The following is a 20,978-nucleotide window of genomic DNA, read 5'->3' as shown; positions in this document are numbered from 1 at the left end:
TGTCTTAACCAGAAGTCACCAAGAGGCAGAGATCCTGACATCTCCCTTTGCTGATTGTCCTGATCCCAGGTCACCCTTATTGTTACATAATTGTGTACTGAGACAATGGAGAATCACAAGAAAACAGAAAAACATTTGTAGCCTGTAAAAAGCAGCCCCTTCCTTTCTACCAAGGAAAAGATGCTGATTTCTACATCACCAGATGTTTTATAGGAAAATGAGGAGGATTCCTAATTGAAACCCTCTTTCTGGTTGGATTTTTTTGTAGCTGACAATGAAAAAGGTAATCACTATGTGTTGAGACTTCTCTGTGACATTTCAGAAAGAGGTACAATGTAAAAATAAGAATATTATGTGCTTTTTGTGAAAAGCTTAATAAGAAAACTTTGTCTACTTTTCTTTCCTACTTGATATGCTTTGAATTTATTTAAAGAACTTAGAAAATTCTGGATAAATAGCAAGTCAAATGACAAGTTTGTATGTTTTCTTTTTCATCCTTTTAAAAACAGAGCTATGCCTTTGTCTGTGTTTCCAGTTCTTTTTTCTTTAAAACCAAATTCAGTGCTGCAGGGAAATTAGACTGGAGTCACATTTTTCTTTTTTTCCCATATTTCGTAATGTCGTGTTCTAAAATTTGCTGCTTATGAGACCACTTCAAAATATTCCATATGAATGGGAACTCTGCAGAAATAACAGACTTCAATTTGTCTAGTGGGCTGTTGCCTGAAGAGAGAGAGACTCTCATTGTAGCTTCTCAGTGGTGGCTGCTTTCTCAATAATGAAACATGAAGAACAATTTTCTTACCTTGCATTTATGCAAACCTTAACAGTGGAAAAATGGGAAACTTTAAAAAACTTCCCAAACAAGACTTCTAACCATTCTTCAAGCCTCCCAGGGATCAACAAGCTTTGCAGATCAATGCTGTTATTACATGAATGAGGGGACTTCAGAAAGCCATCATGTATAGGCAGGAGCCCATGGTTTGTGGCAAACCCTATTGGAAATGAGCATCCCTTATCCTTTTGTGACTTCCTATGCTTTTCAAAAGGGAGTAGTTTTAGATGTGTTTGGGATTCAGCATTTATAATGGAATCTGTAACAGAACTCAGCATGCGAACTGCAAGAAAGTATTCAAGCAGTTTGAGTGAGACTCAGAAACTGGTTTCAAAAGCATTTCCTGAAGGTACAATCACTTCTGGCACCAGAGTAGAAGCACTTATGCATATTTCTGCACCCTGGGGCAGTTTTCAAGAATGTACCTAATGTTAAACCTGAGCTCAAAGGGCTTTAATTTTTCTGTTTGATGGGGAGCCCTCATTATGCAAATAAGATAGCCTTTGGTCAGCTGTCTATATTCCAATTTTTTTTTTTTCTCTATTTTGGAAGGATGCTAGTTTAAAATGGAAATTTCCTCATTGAAGTTACCTATTTAGTCACAGCTTTTTAGTTGCCTCGAAGATGTGAAGTGGAACACAGTCAGATACAAGCATGATTAGTGAAGCCCAATCCTGGCATAAAAGGAGTCTTGTCTCAGTTCAGCATGGCCACTTTTATAACTCCTCCCTGACAGGGAAATTGCAGCAACCTGCAGTTATCCTTGACCTCATGGTACAGGTTAAATATTCTTGATTGTCTCCATGTCTGGCCTCTGGTGCCCAGCTACATCCCATACTTCCTGACCTACCTTCACCCTGGGCTTCTGGGGCAGGGACATTTTGGGCCAGGGTTATAATGGTAGCTAATGTCTCTACTCTGCCTTGCAGTATTCTTGCTTTCCTCCTGACATTTGATGTTTAAGAGGGACGTCAGTCCAATCTTCCTGACCAACATCTGCAGTGTGACAGACCTACACTGAGCAGTGGAGATATGGCCATGTGAGAGGTAGGTGCATGTTTTGGCCCATGGGGTCCATTTTTCCCACCTGGTGGATTCCATGGCTTTCCCAGATGTGGACAAGCATGTAGGCATGCTTTGTCTGGTGGTTACATGAGGTAAGCAAGGGCCTTATTCACCGCCAGCAAAGTCAGAGAATGGGCCAGAAGACACATCCTTTGCTTGTATAGCTCATATGCTGTGACAAAGCCAATAGAGTGAGGGGATTTTACACCTGCAGGGATTTCTTTTTTCTGCTGATACTTTCCTTCTTCCAGCACTAGCACTTCTAGCAGTCTCAAAAATATTATGGAGAATTCAGGGGGTTTGACCCCCATCCCCACTGTGAAATCTAGGGGCTGTTAAGAACCAGGCTTTAACCTCTGGGGAAAAGGAAGTCCATAAGGAACATGAAAAATTGAAAAGCAAGAAAAACCTTTAACTAACTTTAAAAAACTTATTCCCCATTGACTACTGTGCTTCAAAACATGGACACAGGTACCTGGACACGCATCTCCAGCAGCTCAGTGAGGGTCTGGTGCAGCCCCACTCTGGGAGCAGTGTAGGAAAAGAGCCAGCCTCCCTTCTCTGGTGCCTCCTGTTTAGAGGAAACCATAAATTATCTGACCTAGTACCTGTGATACATGCAGGTATTTCCTCCCCAGGCTGAGTTTCCTTACAAATAACTCTCATTATTTGTGCTGGGCTGGTGGTAAGACATCTGCTTTCTTACATCCAAAAGGGATTTGTTGTGCAGTTCTAAGGAGAGCTTCCTCTGCTGAGTCTGGCTTGCTTAATTAACAGTTTGCGAAATGCTTTGGATCCATCTGGAGGAAACGATCCTCCTGAAATGGGGCTCGTTATTCTAACAATGCAAACCCACCTGGGTGAGCAGGGGCTGGGGTCCAAACCTTGTCTATAAGGAAGATGCATGGCAGGGGATGGGAGGCTTGCTGAGGGGGAAGCAGGTGGCTCCTGTGAGTCGAGTGAGAGCTCTGCTCTCCTGGGGACAAAAGCAACAGCAGTGCAAGTGCTGAGACTGACAGGAAAAGTTAGTGGAAGTGCTTTCCTATGTTGCTGGGCACAGCTGCAGCAAAGTGCTTTGCTGTGCTTGAATACTTAGTGTTGCTGAGCTTGCAGCTGGAGAGCTGCAGAGCCAGGCAGGGAAAGTTGTACACAGTGAACTTCAGTTTCCATCCAGCACTGTAAAGTGATCAGGGTAAATGATATCAGGACTCCAGGTTTTCAGGAGTTTGGGATGAAATTAAACAACCTTGGGACTTCTTCAGACAAAGAATGCAGAAGCAGCTGCTGAGCAGCCTGGCACATGGATGTGGCTCAGTCTCCCTCTTTCCCAAGCATTCTGTTTGTCATGTGCTGCACGTGGTTGTGTCTAAGGGCGGTCAAAGCTATTAATTCCCGCTTGCCTCTCTTTAATTCTGTGCAGAGGAACATCGGGGCAGGGCCCTCAGAAGTGTGTGCCAGGCAATTCCCAGGGTAATGGCCCTTGGTGTTGGCTCTGTGGTTACAACTGCTTCTGCTTGGGGTGTGTCCTGCTCAGCTGTGCCCCTTTCTCCTTAAAGGTTTCCTCCTGCTTTGTTTTGCCAGGAACAACCTGAGTGCAGTGGTCAGAGTGTCTTCCTGTGTTGGCAAGCACGTTTTGGAATGAAGAGAAATGCTATTGCCTTATCATCAAATCATTTCCCACAGGCTTTTTGTTCACCTACTGCAGAGGACATAGTGAGCTGTATGTGGGGAAGGCTGCTGAGGATACACTATTTTCTTCACTCTGGTATCTGGATCATGCTTGGTGTGGTGGTAGGACCCTTTGAAGCCTAGCATCCTATTTTTCTGACACTTGGAAAAAATAGACCCTGAAAGAGGAACAACAAGCAAACCAATCAAAAACATATTTTCCTAAAATATGCATAAACTTTCCCTTCCAGTAAGAAAATACCCCAAGGACATTGGATCTCAGCACCGAATCCAAGCCTTTAGAAACAGGATGCATAAGGCAAACAACACTGCCAAGGTCACATGCCGCATGCTTCAGTTGCCTTCATCCTTGGAGGAAATGCTGGGGCCACCAGGAAGATCTGTGCTCCTGAGATATTTCAGGGACACACCAGGAGGAGAAGGAGAGCCAGGACCCTTACTCTTGGTCGTGCTCTGGTGGACAAGTGCCTCCCAGTCTGCTGTGTCCACAGCTGAGCAGGTGCAGCTCCTGCACAGGTTGGCCCTTCTCTGTTTTTGTCTAAATATGGGTGTGGAGTGTTTTCTGAGCTGGGATTCATTACACTGCTGGCTCAAACAAAAACAAAGCTGTGCTTTCCTTTTCCAAATCACGCTGCAGGCTTTTTCACTCTCCCTGCTGATTTTGTTCTAAGGAAATACCAGTGAATTTTCTGGTGTTATACCAGAATCAGACATTAGTGTTGAAAACTTTAGGACTGGGTTGATATTTTCTCTTACTTTCTTTTCAGAAATGAGTTGATAAAGTGCTAACATTGGTAACTTGCCTTTACACAAACATACTTTGAGTTTCACTGTGCATTCATAGCCTGTCCGGTGAAGCTCCCTTCTGTCCAGATGCAAAAGTTATAAAAGAACACTCCTAGACATAAATATGTATTTTCAAGAGGCATAAAAGATACTCAAGAACAGGTTTTATGATTTTAGAAAAGACCCAGGTGCTTAATTAAAGGTCCAGAAACAGGCTTTTCAAAAGCTACAGAAGGGTCTTGACTTATCCAAAAAGTACAGTGAAACAGAAAAGAAAGAACATGAGAAAGTGACTTCATTTTTCCTCTGTGCCAGGGAAACATGCTGGTGTGATGGCTTCTCTGATGTCATTGGAAAAAGGGAGATGGGTGGCAGTACCACAGCACTTATCCTGTGTCCCACTTCTTGGACTTTTGAGAATCCAGGAGCAGTTGTACAGAGATACTCAGTGCCTTTTGACATGAGCTTTCATCCTTCCTCAGAGAGCCATGGATGTGCCTGGGGTACCTGAGGTTGCTTAGCTGAAAAGCAGAGCCATGAGGCAAAGTGGGATGAAGATAGGTGATGCCTTGGGTTTTAGCTTTTATATTTTTCAGATTCTGTGCTGTTTTAGTGTGTAGTTCTGACCTTCATATTAAGAGACACTAAGCTCTCTTCACAGAGTAGGTAGACAAAACAATTCCTTTTCTAGCTTTGGACCAAGGACAATGGATCCAAATTTCAGGCCCAAGAGCATAAACAATGTGGACTGAACAGAGAAAAACAAAAAGGATGGGATTTCATAACCTAAAGCTGTAAGTGGACAATTAACTCAAATATGTTAATGGACCAGAACTTATAAAAGTAAGAGACCCCGTGACTGGTCATGCATTTGTGACCATTTTGGGTTCATCTTTGGTGCAGCCCTGGCTGGGCTCTTGTGGTGCCAAGGTGTATCTATTGAGATCTTTTAATAAATACCTACTTTATTCTTTAACTCTGTCTTCCCCTCTGTTCTGTCAAGGTCAGCCTTGACAAGGCAGCATAGGAATATCTATCAGAGGACAGGAATAAAACCTCATAACCTGACTGTTGAAGGGAATCAAGCTCCTGCTCTGTGCAGTGATACAGAATTCTGGTGTAAGTCATAGTAGGGCAGTCTCAGGAGGACACTGTCAGCCACAGACATCTGGCAGGTATTTTCCTATTTTTCACTATTTTGCTCTTCCAAGTATCATCACACATCTTGGCAAATTCTGCTTCCTTGAGTGTTTCTCGCTGTCATGACTGTGAGAAGGCTGTGGCTGCTGTAGGATGTGCCTATATGCTGTAGAGCAGGTACTGCTCCCAGGCAGCTGGGATGGGTTGCTTATGTGCTATGCAGGTTTCTGTGTTTTGCCAGGAAAAGTCAGTTGATGCTTTATTAGGTAAAGTAAAAATTCAGAATAAATTTCAGCAAATGAAATAAACCATGACTTGATGAGTAACTTGAACATCAGCTGTAATTGAATATACTACTTTTAAAATCAAAAATCAGCTTATTTCATCTCTTTACTATCAGTCTATATTTCTCAAGTTTTCATAATTGCAAAAACCAAAAAAAAATCACCTTTGCTTTTAATGCATTGAAAAGTCCAAGGAAAGATTTCAAGCTGAACATTTATAACAATTTCACAGAAATCATACCAGATTTATAGCTGAGTTCACAGTCCTACCTCAAGTCCTAATTCCTTTTAAGGTGTATCTGTCATTTCAAGAGATTTTCTAAAGAGATTTAGATCTTTTAATCCCTTTTCTTACTTTTCCAGGCAGAATTTAGTATTTATGCTAAATAGCCTGCAGTTTGGGTAAGATAGGTATGACTTCAAATTGTTACAGACTTACAAAATCCAGCCAGTACTTTTTGTAAACAACATCACTTAAGCATAAAATGTTCAAATCTCTTTGCTACTCATAAGTTGAGCAGTTAGTTGATGGGCCAAAGGTAAAGTGCAATAACTTCATTGAATTAAAATGAACCTGGGATAATTTCCTTTAGGTACAATCCAGCCCAATTTTCCCTTTAGCATTATATTATTCTGCTTTATTTTCCATCATTCTCCTTATGCTGGCCTCTAAATTTTTTTGCAAAAAAAAAGGGGTTTTGTCTGCAAGCTCTTTGGTCATAATTTCTGCTATTAGTGTCACAATGAACTCATGATTTTTCTCATAATTAAAAAGCTGTGAATGCTGCACTTCCATTGCCTCTCCTAATAAAAGCTATAGCAAACCTGACAGTAGGCACATTTTAAATAAGATACAGCTGAAAAGTGCAGTGATCTCAGTGGTGTTTGCAGTTTAGGAACTGCAAAAAAATGCATTCATGGTTTGCATAAAAGATTAGTGCTTAATCCTGTTTTCATGGTGTCAGTGGGAGTTCTGCCACCATTCAATAAGGGATGGGTCAGATCCTTAATATATTTGATGAAATGGCTTGTCCAAGGATTGTAACTTTCAATGCAAAAAAGCACACATAAACTGTGGCAAAAATAAACTGAAAATAAACAAAACTCCTGTCTCTGGTGGGTAAGCAATGTCTCAGATCCTGCTTTGAAAAGATCCTGCTTTGAAACCGGGGCTGCTGTGTGTAAATGATTGAGCAGGTTCAGTAGAGAGGGCACAGAATGACATTTTCCCTGGGAATATTTGATGTAATGTCCAAATATTGCTACACATAATAGTCTGATCTAAAAAGATTCTGATAGCACAAGAAGGATACTGACAAGGCCAAGAGATTTAATGTGGAGCTCAGTTTGTGTCCAGGGTCCGCCTGCAAAGGAACCCTGTTTGCACCTTAACTGTTTCTCTGCTATGTTGGCAGGAATATTTTCTTTTCCTGAATTACTTTTTTTATAAATAATTTTCTTGATGTGGTGCCCCAGGTACTGCCCTGAAAGGAGGTTGCAATGAGGTGGGGGTTGGTCACTTCTCCCAAATAGCAAGTGGTAGGAAAAAAGGAAACTGCCACAACATGCACCAGGGGAGCTTTAGCTTGGCTATTAGGAAAAATTTCTTTTCTGAAAGGGTTGTCAAGCCCTGGAACAGGCTGCCCAGGGAGGTGGTGGTGTGGCCATCCCTGGAGGTATCTGTAAGGTGTTTAAATGTGGCACTGAGGGACACAGCTTAGTGTTGGACTTGGATAAACAATTTGATTTAGTGGTCTTAAAGTCTTTTCCAACCTAAAAAATTCTGTGATTCTATATATTGTGACAGCTGATGCTCCTGCATTTCCTTAAGGTGTTTCTGTGCTGTATTGTCATTGCTATGAGGAAGAATGTGTTTGCAGAGAGATCTTGGCAAACTGTTTGAGTTCTCAAATTTCCTTCTGTTTAAACTCCATACTTCTCATTTTCATAATGAGAACTGAACAGGAAAGGCAGCAGTGTAGTTAGAGTTTTGTTTCTCCTTAAGTACAAACACTTTTTTAAAATTACTTTTAAAATTTCCTTGCTGAGCTGGAAGCAGAGAGGCTTTGTGGCCAAACCAGATTCACAGCAGGATGATTAAGCACCATCACAGCCTGGTTGTTAAGGATCCTGCTGGGGAGAATGGCCAAATATTTTGAGTGGTCCTAATATCATGTGAATTCAGTTGCAGTGCAGTTGTGCAGTGGTATGAATGGCTTGTAAAAGATTCTCAGTGGTCTCTCCAGAGACTGCCTTCAGCAGCAGAAATCCTTAGCTCAGTCCAGAAGGATTAGCCCACCACACATCACTGCCTGTCTGATGAGTGTTTTGTGAGAATTTTTGCTCTGGTTAATTGTGAAGAAAATTCTGCCCAGATGATGAAGGGACCCAACACAAGTGAAAAATGTGTTAGGAATGGAAGAGCTCCTAAGGGTTCCTTGAGAGCCCAGGTGGTCCTGGTGGCTGTTGGTGCTTTGCTGTTTGAAGCAAAATATATGAAGCTCATGACACTGCTAACCTTGTTCTTTGGACAGTGTGTTTCATTTTCCACATTTGTCAGCTAGACATCTTCCTTGAAAATTATGTTTGCTTGGAAAGAAAATATAGTAAGGGCTGGTAAGAAACTGACAGCAGTGGAATAGGGTTATGCAAAAGAGAATGTAAAGAATATAAAATAATTGACTTTTGCAAATCTGAGTTTTTTTGGTCCTTGTATCTGTCAGCAGCTTAGCATAGAGAGATTCTACAGGAACTGAACTTAGGCAGTAAAGCTGTCACAGCACAGACTTTGGATAGGCAGAAATAATTCTTGTTGAACCCAAGGTCAGTGACAAATATGGAATCTAAAAGGCAAGCACAAACCTTAAACACAGAAATTAGTATCTGCATCCTCACAAAGGAGAATTGCAGGTTTAAACCAAGATTTTTTAAGCAGACTGTATTTGTTACCTGTAGTTCCTTATTCCTCCCATTGAAGTGGGGACTTGGATGTACCAGACATTTTACAAATACATTTGCAAACGCTGTCTTTGTTAAGATCTTCTAGAATAAATTTCTCAATGTGTAAGGTATAATTTTACATATCACTGTGACTCCATGGGTAGATTGCTACACAATTACTTGTGCACAAAGTACATGCTTGAATATTTATTAAGCTTGGGTATACATTTCAAAATGGACCAAATGAGGGATAACTGGAGAGATATTGGTAGGATCTTTTAAGGTATTTGAGCAATTCCCTTTTTTCTGACTTGAGGCTAAATGATTTCTAAGAGTCTGGTGCATTTGTGTCTCACTCTAGGGTACTGGTGTGTTATTTGCAGTGGCTTTGCTTTTCAAACAATCCGAGGTAGTGTGAGGATGGTAATGAATGTAGGGACTTCAATATCATTGAGTCTTAATAAACTTTGCATTGAGGAGAGCTGAAAGGGACTAGATGTCTACTTTCCTGAGAAAATCAGAAAAAAATGTCACTTTTTATCTTGAATCACCAAGAATAGCATTTTTGAAACTCTATTACTTTGTATCTCAGTTTTTCCAATATTAGGCCTGAATTTATATTTGCATAATTTGGTTTATTATTGTACAAGAAGTCCCCTGCTCTGTTTCCATTTTTGATACTCAGTTTTACTGAAATAAATGTGTTCCCATGAAAAACAATTAATTTGGCATATTTTCTGGCAGAAAGATACGTTTTTGAAAATATTTAAGTAATTTTAGGCTTCAGCATACAAATGTGATTGATCAAAAAGTCAGCTCAAAAGCTGGCACTCTGTAATGCCAGAAAGGCAACTAAGTGGTGTTTGTGTTGTAATTGCAATCAAGCAGAGCAGTGAAACTGGAAAATAGGGCAATTAGATATACAAAGTTGAAATCCATTGAGTTTGCACTTTATGTTCCTTCTTACAGGATTTGGAACACTTTGGGTGCAGAGAATTCTGTCCAAGGGCCTTAGATAATTAAAAAACTCTCCAAAAGAAAGGAATTCTCTCCATGCTGTTGCCCTTTGGCTCAGGAGTATGTCTCTGCCAGGTGTGGTGTGGCAAATAGGGTATTCAGAAGTTTTCTGGGAAGTGGCTTCTCCAAATTGCATTGTGTTTCTAATTTGCCTTGGCCTGACAAGCACAGGCATGAATTTCCAACGAACGTTTGAGAACTGTGAGCTGATTGATCCAGAATTGACTTGGACATGAAACAACTGCTTCTGGAAGGCCTAAAATTTGCTTCAGGTTCAGTGGTTTTTGGGTGCTCAGGTTATTAGCTGCATCTTTCAGCAGAGAGGACTGTAGTGAAGCCTATGCTGTTCTCCGGTGCTAGTAAGAGTGAAAAACAACAGATGGATTGGCTTCTAGCTGCCATCCTAACACAAAATTCAGGAATGCACCAATTCTTTCTGCCCAGGAAAAAGAAAAAATCCTTTTTGCAAAGATTTTGGCCTATAGCACCATTAGATGCTGTGTCTTCTTGTTAATTTCTGAGGTCCTGTGTTGCAGTTTCTTTTTCTATTTTGTGCTTCTTCTCTACACTGCAGACTAATTATGGCAAAGGCCTTTTATTCTTGTGTAGCCCAGAACAGGATCCTTTTTTTAATAATTTGCATCATCTTTATAATAATGTCTGATATTTTTTCCTGTTTGCTTGGAGTGAGAATCAGGGAAGACAATGCTGAAAGAAGTGAAATGTTGGTAAGATGGTTTCACACTTTGAAAACATACAAAGATAGAGAAAGAATACAGAAAATGCTTTTAAAAAATAACAATATCAGCACAACAACTTTTCCTATTCCTCAAAATTTATTACAAATCACTTAAGAAGCTTATTGTCGAGAAGAACATTTCTTGATTAATTCCTGGGTCAGTACAGAAACCGAACTGTGGGTTTCTGCAGGAATGATGGCTACAGACAGACGAGTCAGTGAGGTCTCCAGAGCTCTGTATCCTGTCTCTGATCACAGCCAGGGAAGGATTCTTGGGAACCATTTTAACAGCAGTGCCCATAAGGTCTGGTGCAGCCCTAGGTATAGTCTTATTTCTTTTCCAAGTTAGAAAGACCCCGGGCTGTTCACTTTCTCTGTGTACACAAATCATCCTCTTTTACTGTTAATTTTCTAGGGCTGCTGCTCAGTCTGTGACTTGGGTGGTCACACCATTTGCTCTTACTGAAAGCACCAGAGAGTCAATTAAAATCAGTGAAAAGGCAGGCGTGAATTCATTCAGTCTTTTGATCTAGCTTGCTTTTATGTAACGAAATTGAAAGGTACAGATGATTTTCAGAACGATTATTAACTCCAATCAGGTAGATAAGCAAACCTGTTAACAACTATGGCGTGTCCCCAGGTGCCCCAATGAATCAAGACTCATAAGGACACAATTTAAAATATTTTAATTATTACTTTTTGAATTTGTAGTTTAGTTAGGATCTTGAAAATGTACAATGACTATCTAGTCAAGTGACTGTAAAAATGTATTAAGCCCCTGAGAATGATAAATCTTCCATAGATGAATACAGACTGACAGTCAAGCATCACGTGTTCTCCAGACCTTTTGATAAATGTCCTTGCTTTTATTTCCAATAAACTTTGATACATGAAACTGGATCATTTATTTTCACTAATTTATCTTTATTCTCATGGGTATCAGCTCCTCTCTTCCATATTTTCATCCTAGAGAAACACAGTGGAGGTTAGATCATCATCAGTAACAACAGACCTAATAAAATCAACTGGAATGTGTGATGTAAGTTCAAATTAATAGCATGGCAGCTGCTTGTTTAGATTAGAAAAAGAGTGGTAGAGAACTGTCCATCGTGCCTTATGACTATGGAAATCCTGTACATCTCAACAATGAATAATTTCATTTTCTCCTCAATTCCAGAATGTTTCACTAGCATATTATATTGCTGTGAGGTTCATATGTTATATGTGCTCTATATACCGAGAATGAAAGAGTCCTGCCCTGGTAGCTTTCTAATCCATCTTTGCTGCAGTAAAAATCTCAAGTAAAATCCATGCATCCATCCTCTTGTTAATTAAAAAAAATTCTGTAGGATTTCTTTCCCTCATTTTATATAAAAGATGGGATCAATTCAGTCCCAATACATAAGGGGGATTAAAATTCAGAACTCTACCTTTACTTTTTGATCTTACAACTGATTAGGGATTTGCAGTAGTCATCTCAGACATTATCCTCCTGCCATTCTTTTCCAGTAGCAAAGCTTTCCCCTTCACTAAATATGATCTATTAAATTAAAAATAAAAATCCAGAGTACTGTCTCACTATGGAAAACAGAAATCCAGGTGAGGTAGGAGGGGAAACCACTCCAGTGCCAGGTGTTGCAGGCATGTTCATGAATAGAGGAATTCATGGGGCATTTCCAAAGATGTCACCTCTGTATAAACAGAAGAACAGCAAATCTGACCTCCAAGGCTCTGTGACTGGAACACTGTAAGGTGCTTGCTCCTAGGAGGAGATTTGGAGATGTATCTTGGAAGGCTGAGGACAGTGCATGCTTTCTGAACACCACTAAGGATTCACTGGCAAGGGGATTCTCTGGAACAAGGAGCTTTAAAATGCTTGTTAAGCTGGGAATGGAGCCTAAAGGACTGGCCAGGATGTGAAAAATCTGCCAAGCCTGCTGTCCTTAGGTAGAGGAGTAGTGACTTCACTAGTGACCTGCAGATATCAGGGTTGAATAATGTACAAAGGATCTATTTGTTAGGTCAAAAAAGCAAAGGTTTTGACATGGAGAAGACAGATCAATATGAATCATAGATTAAACTGAAGGTCAGCTCTTTTCCCAGCATATGTGTCATTTCAGAGGGAAGAGGCTTGCAAACTACTGTGAACAGGGTGTACTGTGTACTGCACTGTACAGCTGGGAAAATTCCACAATGATATTCAAACTGCAGAAACTAATGTTTATTCCCAGTTTTCACTCAAGCTGTTTCAGCTAAATATACTGCAGGATAGTTTGAGAATCTATGATACAATATAAGCCACCTAATTTTTTTTACAGAGTTAATGGGACAATTTTAAGTGAATTTTTCTACTAAGTAATAAATTTGTTTGGGGATTAACATTTTTTTTTGCTTAGGTAGAACATTTATTCCCCAATGATGAAGTGCTTTGATTGTTAGAATAAGCTGTGACCACAGTTCTATCACATTCTCTGTCGTTTATTCAAGGTTGTTGAAATAAGATTAAACCTCTTATGAATATTAAATATTCAGATGTGGGATTCTTTTACTACCTTCAAACTAGTTCCATTTAGGAAAATGAGGAAACAGTGAGCTTACTTTGGTTGGTCCTTTTGTGTGTAAAGTCAGATCTCACCATTGCTCTTTCAGCTCTGATGCCAAAACCCAGGGAGATGGAAATGAACATTGTGGGGGTCATTTGCAGCATGAGGGGTCTTTATCTGACTCCTTCCTAGGTCAATGTTAGCAGTTTAATCTAGCAGCAAAGAGGAGGGGAGAGAAGAATATGGGCTGCTCTGAACCGACCCCATTAGGGCACCAGTTTTCTGAGGCAAGGTCCGCAGCCAAACACAACCATTGCAAAAGACCAGGATCGGGATGGGCTCAGGATGATCCCCTCTGCTTTAAACCACAGACTGTATTCACAGGGGAAAATAGATGTGTTCAGTCCCAGTCAGAAAGGGACAATTTATGTAAGTAAAAAACTGTTTTCAAAGTATAATAGATCAATAAATTATTGTCAGTCAATGAGCTATACACAAGGAATGAAACATCTCCTACATTATGTGTTTACGTTTCTAAGTATTTATGTATACAGTATTCCATCTTCGCTAAATATCACGCAGTGATATTTCCTCAGGCATCTGCCTTCTGCCTGAAAATTTCCAGGATAGTTAGAAATATGTGAGATGAAGAAATAGAGTTCTGCTGCAGGCCTCGGAAAAAACCAAATGTTGAGCAGCTTAAATCATGTGCCTTAAATCCTAGGTAGTGGAGTGGCTACCCACAGAGCAAGAGTTAGTTGTCGTGTGGTGAGAGATGGGAATGGCTTGTGAAGTGTGTGCTCTCCTGCTGTGGCACAGCAAGCAGAGAGTTCTGCAGGCTCTGAGTGCATCAGGGCCCTGGAGCAATGGTCCTCTGCAGGAGACATGGCCCTGTCTCCTTGCCAGTGCTCCAGACCACTTCCAGCCAGGGCTGTGTCTGAACAGTGAGGAAAAGCCACGGTGATTTCTGTGCAGATGCAGAGGGGACATGGTTTGGCTCGTACCTGAGCCAATATTGTCCTATTTCTAAAGTGCATTGGAACCCTTTGAGACAGCATAAGGTGATTATTACACAAGATAAATTTCCATACAATATCATCTTTACTGTGAATAGGACTTGGGAGAATAAGATAATGATTGGCTGCTGCAACTTCTCCTTAGTATAGTTAGTAATTAATCCTTGAAAAAAGGTGACCTTTTTTTGTAATCTAAGAAAGGGGCTCTGGCACCATTTAATCAATCTGCAAATATTTAGGAAAACAGGGTCTGCAGATAAGAATGATGGGAATATATACTGTTCCATATTGATAGTGCCTTGCTGGGCTGGATTGATTTAATCTCTTAATGACAGCATGATTATTTTCTTTGTAGAACTATGTTTTTGGGGACACAGTTGTTCCTTGGCAGGATTATTTGGGATGATTTCATTGCTCTTCTATGCAGCATGTCCTTCAGCAGAGAGCTGAAGGTAAGATATGGGTGCTGTGCACCTTGTCCTGGTTACTCTTGCAATTACTCTTTTGGAAGGGTTGAAGTGCAACTCTGTGCCCAGGGGGGACATCCTGGACTGGTGCATTAGTCTGGTACAAAGTGTGGTGCTTTCTTCCTTCCTTCTCCTTCCAGACTTCACCAAAACCAGCCTTCCCCCCTTGAGGAGAGGCTTGGGTTAGCAGCAGTCTCCTTCCCCTCTCTCGTGTTGGCAGAAATGGGGCCACTGCTGCCATGTGGCTTCACTTCGTGGCTTGGAGTGACTTCAGATGTGACTTCTCCAGAGGGTCCTCCCTGAACTCGAGTTACTGGTGAGCAATAAACTGACCATTCTAGGATTTTGGACTAAACTTGTAATGGTTTATCCCAAGTTTTGGTTGAGCTCTTGTTTGTTCCTACAAATATTCACCTCTAGATTTCACCCCACATGGTTGATATAATGCCATTGCTCCAAAGCATGTCATTTGCCCAGTAACAGCCCAAATTACTTAGGGGTTGCTGACTTTGACCTTTTAAAATGCATTAGCTACAGGAATTGCCATGACCTCAATTACTACAAATATGTTCATGGATCAAAGACCCTGCAGCCAGACTTCTCCTCCTGACTAAGCATTAACCAGAAGAAGTATTGTTGAGCTGCCACAGATTTTTTCTTGAGCTGCTTTAGTGGTAAGGCCATCTGACATGTATCTTGCTCCTTTCATCCTTCTAGAGGACTTCTAGAATATTAGTGAATTAAGATGGACAGGACTTCTGGAATGGTATTTGATCAACCTATCAGAAATGGAGCTTGAAAATACTTTGGGATGCAATATCTATCCTATTTTCCTCATTGTTTTTGATTGTTCCATTGGCACAATGTAATGAAGGACAATTTTTTTTCTTTTTTCTAATTTTTCAGAAGTTTGAGAGGCCTGGCAGTGCAGCTCAGCAGTGTGAGGGAAGAACCATAAAAAATTTCTTGTTTTGGCTATAGTCTTTCAACAACTTTGTAGATAACTTTCAATTATCTAGAGAGGGGTGGGGAAGAGAAAGTTGTGCTTAAAGGTGAGATGAAGAACATCTGCCTAGTCTGTGTGTCCTTTCTGTGCCTCTGACTGTCTCCTGAGGACACAAAGTCAAAGGTAACTTGAACTCATGGGATCTTTTACATGAGCTGTCCCTAAGAGTTCAAGGTGCAAGGAGGTTACTTCAGGGTGCAGGAAGTTGGAGTGCTGGAGTGCCCCAGACTACAAGATACTTCTGTAAATGAGGGGGCTTTCTGATGTGATCATCTAAATTTTTTCACAGGGGGAGAGAGCCCTTGCTGCATTTGTAGTCAGACCCTATTTTGCATCACCAGGAAATACATTCCTTTACCCACACAGTAAATTAAAAAAACATACACACATCTACAGAGCCATTTATGTAAGCATTACAAAATTGTGATTGTCAGGAAGCCTTGCATTAAAACCTTCATTCCTGATTAGAAAATGGCATGCTGAGTACTTCAACCCACTTTGCACTTCAAATCAAGCTATTATTAGGACATCTGTCCGTTCACTCTTTTACTTAATGAGAACTGCTTTGTCGAGATACAATAATGATGCTTCAATATAAAACTTCAGCTAAAAGCCTGATTTTGTTAGGCATCTCCTCACAAAATAAAATAGTGAATTCTGCTTTTGCAAAGCTTGAAGAGCACTGAGAACATTGATGCAAATCTGGATCTTGCCATATTCCCTTGAGCATGACTTTGTAACTCCCACATGGAACTTGGCCCGTCCTCCATCCCCACTGGGGTAATGAAATGCTGCAGTGCACATGGAATGTGTGCTCATTTAGACCAGAGGATGTAGCCCTTGGGACACACAAAGGAGCATGCCAGACAATCATAGAATACTTTGGGTTGGAAGGGACCTTTAAAGCCCATCCAGTCCACCCCCCCTGCAGTGAACAGGAGCATCTTCAGCCAGATCAGGTTGCTCACAGCCCTCTCCATCCTGACCTGGAATGTTTCGATGGATGGGGCATCAACCATGTATCTGGGCAACCTGTGCCAGTGCTTTACAGCACTTATAAAGAATTTCTTCCTTCTTATGATTTAGGAGGAAGACCAGAAAATACAGGGTTCTAGCACTGAAAAGTTAGTAGGATTTGCTCATCTCCTTTCTTAGTTTTGGGAAAATAATTGCATGCTAAGGAGCATTAACAAAATGGTCCAGAAAGCTGGGATTCAGGAGGACAATGCAGACAGCAGTGCATGAAGACTGGGACTGCTCCTGAGACCAGGTCCTGGCAGCCAGGACCCACTGGAGATAACTTACATGAAACCACATGGGAGCCATCAGCCAGGTTGGACTGAAATTCCTCTGCAACAGCCCTGGGAATGACCAGTGCTCAGCTTGATGCAGTGGTCATTGATTTCAGAGCTTTTCAGTGAGCTTTTAAACCCTGCACTGATGTTCTGGAGGTCACCCTGTATGAAAAAAGCATTTTCCTGATGTTCTCAGTATATATTAACATTACTATAGCAAGGTCTGCTCTCATGACCACAACATCAGGGACCTGCAGCACCTATGACACTACATTTCTCTGCAAAGAGTGTCTGCTCTGTTTGGCAGTGGTAGCTTGGTGGAATATTATGTCTTGCTTCTCCTACTTCAGCTTCTCTGGGAGTATTGCTTTTGTGACAGCTAGCAAAATCCCTATCATAGGGATTATAGGAACAAGAAACTGTTGAAGGAATAGTATTTTTGTTTATTGCTTAATTTGAAATATGTAGGGTCCAAAAATACATGAACTGAATCTACAGTCTACCATGGCTAATGTTTTATAAATATTAAAATGGAGGCAGACAGACTGAAAAATTTCTGGAATTAAACCTACAATTAAGCAAATTCTCTTAGATGCTCTCAGATCTCTCTTGAACATGAGAAGAAGGGGAAATTATAAAAGGAAAACACAGTGACTTCACTGCAGATAGAAAAGATACTGCTGTATAAAGAAATGAGAAATCAGTTAATAATATTTACTTTAGGTATGAATCTACAGACAGTCATGCAGATAATGCTCATTAAAAAAGAGTAGAAAATTCTTTTTAGTGCAGATTGTTATTCAGCTGACTTGTTCAATTTTCTGTCACTTATACGTGGAGAGTGATTTATTCTTGAGTTCTTTGCAACACCATTTGTTTCACATTTGAAATGCCAATGATGATCAAGGTGTCTTCTGTGAAATGCCAGCAAAACAAAACCCAGGGAGCTATAGGGATGATAAGAAAAGACCCCTGATCCTAAACTGGACCATGCAGATTCTTGTTGAAAGGGTGTGCTTTGCTTTAGCTCCTCAATACATATGGAGACACCTGTGCTAGAGCGGGCTCCCTTCATTATTGACAAAAGCCACTATTAATTTGCACAGCCCCTTCCTTGTGATGGGATTTAAGGAGATGGTGCTGCAAGAAGGGTGAGTGTGGAGGACCCTGACCTCTGGTTGCCTCCTCCCCTGGGTAAATCCATGTTTGTGTGTTACAGATCTCAGTGGCCCAAAGAGGAAAACTGCCAATATGAAAAATTTCATTAACTTGCAAGGCAGCAAGACAGAGTCTCCCAGGCCAAACTGCAAATCTGCAAATCATGGTGTAAGGTAGAGGTGAATAATAAAGTAGTGGAAAAGGAGAACAGAGGGAACAGTGCTGATGGTTCCCATCACTCCTTGTTGAGGCTGCTCCGAGAGTCCACTGAAATACCCAGGAGCACAGCCTTGGTTTTGGGTGAGTGGGAACACTCTGGACCCAGCTTCTCCAGCCCTCCCTCTGTGCAGGAGATGTGCTGGCACTGTCACAGCCACAGAATAAAGGAAGAAAGCTGTGCAAGGGAGAAAAACTTACTGTATTGGAGCTCTGAATGCTTCTAAGAAGAGAAATTGCTACCTAGCCTAGTGTCAGCACTTCTGCTCTACTGCCTCAGAAAGGTAAGAGCAGTGTGTCAGTTTTATAGTACCTTGAAAGTATTGTCTGACATTGTGGTTTCCTTGGAGGCTATGTTGCTGATTACCTGCATATTAATAATGATGATTTGTTCTGCTAAGGGAATTCTCTTTAAGAAAGAAAAAGTCTGTGGTTTACAAGCTTTCCCAGCCTCTCTATCAAAGTCCCAGGGAAGCATAAGGATTTGAGCTTCCATGTACTAAAATCTGATGGAAAAATAAAAATGAAATATCACTCACACTTCTTCACACATTGGCAGTGTGTGCAGTGCTTTCCACTCTGTGAAATGATAATAAATGATAACAGAGCAGGTTGCTAAGAGATAACATAGCTTGCCAAAAGTGTGCAGACATAACCAAATTAAGACACTGTGCACCCTGAAGTTTTCAGGCTACCTTGGCAACGCTAATGAACTTTTAATGGTTGAAAGGGCCAGAACAGTTTAAGCTTCTCTTTTTTAAACAAACTTTGAGCAGCCTTTGCTCAGATTAAACACAGTCCCCTACCTCTTCTTGCTTTTGCGATAGATTTTTTCCTGAGTTGAACTCAATAATGAATTATTTCCTCTGATTCATGTGTAGAAAATCCTTCCACAAGTCTTTTCAGTTTGACGCTAAAAAGGAACCCACAGTGTGGAAAACCAGGCTGAGTCAGCCTTTACATGAGTTTCTGTGAAAGAATCATCCTAATTTCCAATTATCTAAAGCAGTGGCTGCTAAAGTATTGATGCTTCCAGTTACAGGCACCAGAAATTAGTCACTGAAGCAAATTGCCTTGCTGTGTTTCCATTTTCAAATGTAATTCCACTGAAGAGACTCTTGGTTTTCCCATTAAGACATTTTTTCAGAAGGCTGAGAGTTATCTTGGACATGCAGTTGTCTTGCACAATGATGTTTTATGGAGTAGGAATTAAAGGACTCAGAATATTGTGATTCTGTCTGAGGCCACTACTTGACATCACTTTGAACAGGTCTTCTGCAGAGGTCTTGGCTTAACAGGGCCAGTTGATGGGCCTTGTCAAGTGCAGACTTTTTGGCTCTAGTAATGACTGCATGATGAGCACAGAGAAGTACTGTGATTACAGGCAGGTGCTGTAGATGAACTCCAGAGCTCACACCCTAAAATCAGTGCAGACAGACCAATTCTGGTGCTTCTAGAACATCAGGAAAGCAGTGAATGATCTGTAAGTAGGGTGCCATAAATTAATTTGTTTAACCTTATTCCTATGCTTCTTGCTTCCTGAATTAGGCGCCCAATTGTCTGTAAAATGTGTAAGGAAAAACTGAGAGTTACAAACCCACACCCTGTTGGGCAACTGCTAGTAGGGACGCTGAGTAGGTAAGTGTGGACCTAATTTTATCTGCCAGCAGCTCAGATGTCAGATGTGTGGCTAAGAAGGAGCTCACATCCTATTTAGCACGTGTAGCTCATGGAGGGCAATTGTCTGAATGCCATCTTTTCTCACAGGTGAAATGAGCACAAAGAGGAGAGCTCTTCTCCCCCTGTACCCTTGTCCAGGAATTCAAAAGCACCTAGGCCCAGATCCAGCATCTCACCCTGCCTGCTCTGAATGTAGCCAGGGTTTGAGCCTGACTCTTGAGAACAATGAGAAATGGCAAAGCTTGGATGAAGTACCCCAGATGGGAGTCCTGCTCTGAGTCGGTCCCCTGGGCTAGGGAGGAATGTTGGTTCTGCTCATGTGTTCAGCAGCTCACATGTCCGGAACCAGCATTGAGAGAAACTTCAGAGCTTCACTTCTGAAGATTTTTGAACAAACAGGAATGAGAAATCTCTGTTAGGCAACACCTCAGAGATGTCTTGGAGAATCTGAGTACTTACATTTGTCTGAACATCTGGTCTTAGGTCACACACTTTGTTCAACAACTGTTCTCAAACGTAATGACTTTGCTACTGTAATGAGACAGGGTCCCTGGTGTTGTGCAAATGTACTGCATGAATCTAAATGAACATAAAGTGCACCTGCACTCCCTCAGTTGCACTTACCCAGACAAATAACATCCTCACACTTGCAAACCATTTGCAGCTGGCAGATGCTGCTTTGCACACAGTTACCCGTGTGTGCAGGGCTTATGCACATGATGGGAATGCTGCTCTTCCACAGGTGGCTCTCAAAGGACTGGGACACCTAAGCTACCATCAGCATTTAGGTAGAAATAACTGCTAGTCTTCTCAGGTTCCCAAAATAGCATCTCTATGGCTTTATTCCTCCCATTTTAAAATGGACCAGTAACCCTTCCTCTCAGAAGTCTTCGTGTATGGGTTTAACACAATTTAAGAAGAAAAAAAAAAAAAAAAGCAACAACAACAAGAACAACAATACTGACAAAATAAGAGGCATTTTGGGTCAATCTCAAATCAGTTAAGTATTCAGAAATCTTTTCTTAGGCACTTTCCCTTATCTGTTTTTCTATTTTCTATTTAATATCAGACATCTTCTTTCAGTGTCTTAATTAGTCCATCC

Source organism: Geospiza fortis, unplaced genomic scaffold (genome assembly GCF_000277835.1).
Source record: "Geospiza fortis unplaced genomic scaffold, GeoFor_1.0 scaffold130, whole genome shotgun sequence".
Classification (NCBI taxonomy): Eukaryota; Metazoa; Chordata; class Aves; order Passeriformes; family Thraupidae; genus Geospiza; species Geospiza fortis.
This window is presented reverse-complemented; position numbering follows the sequence as displayed.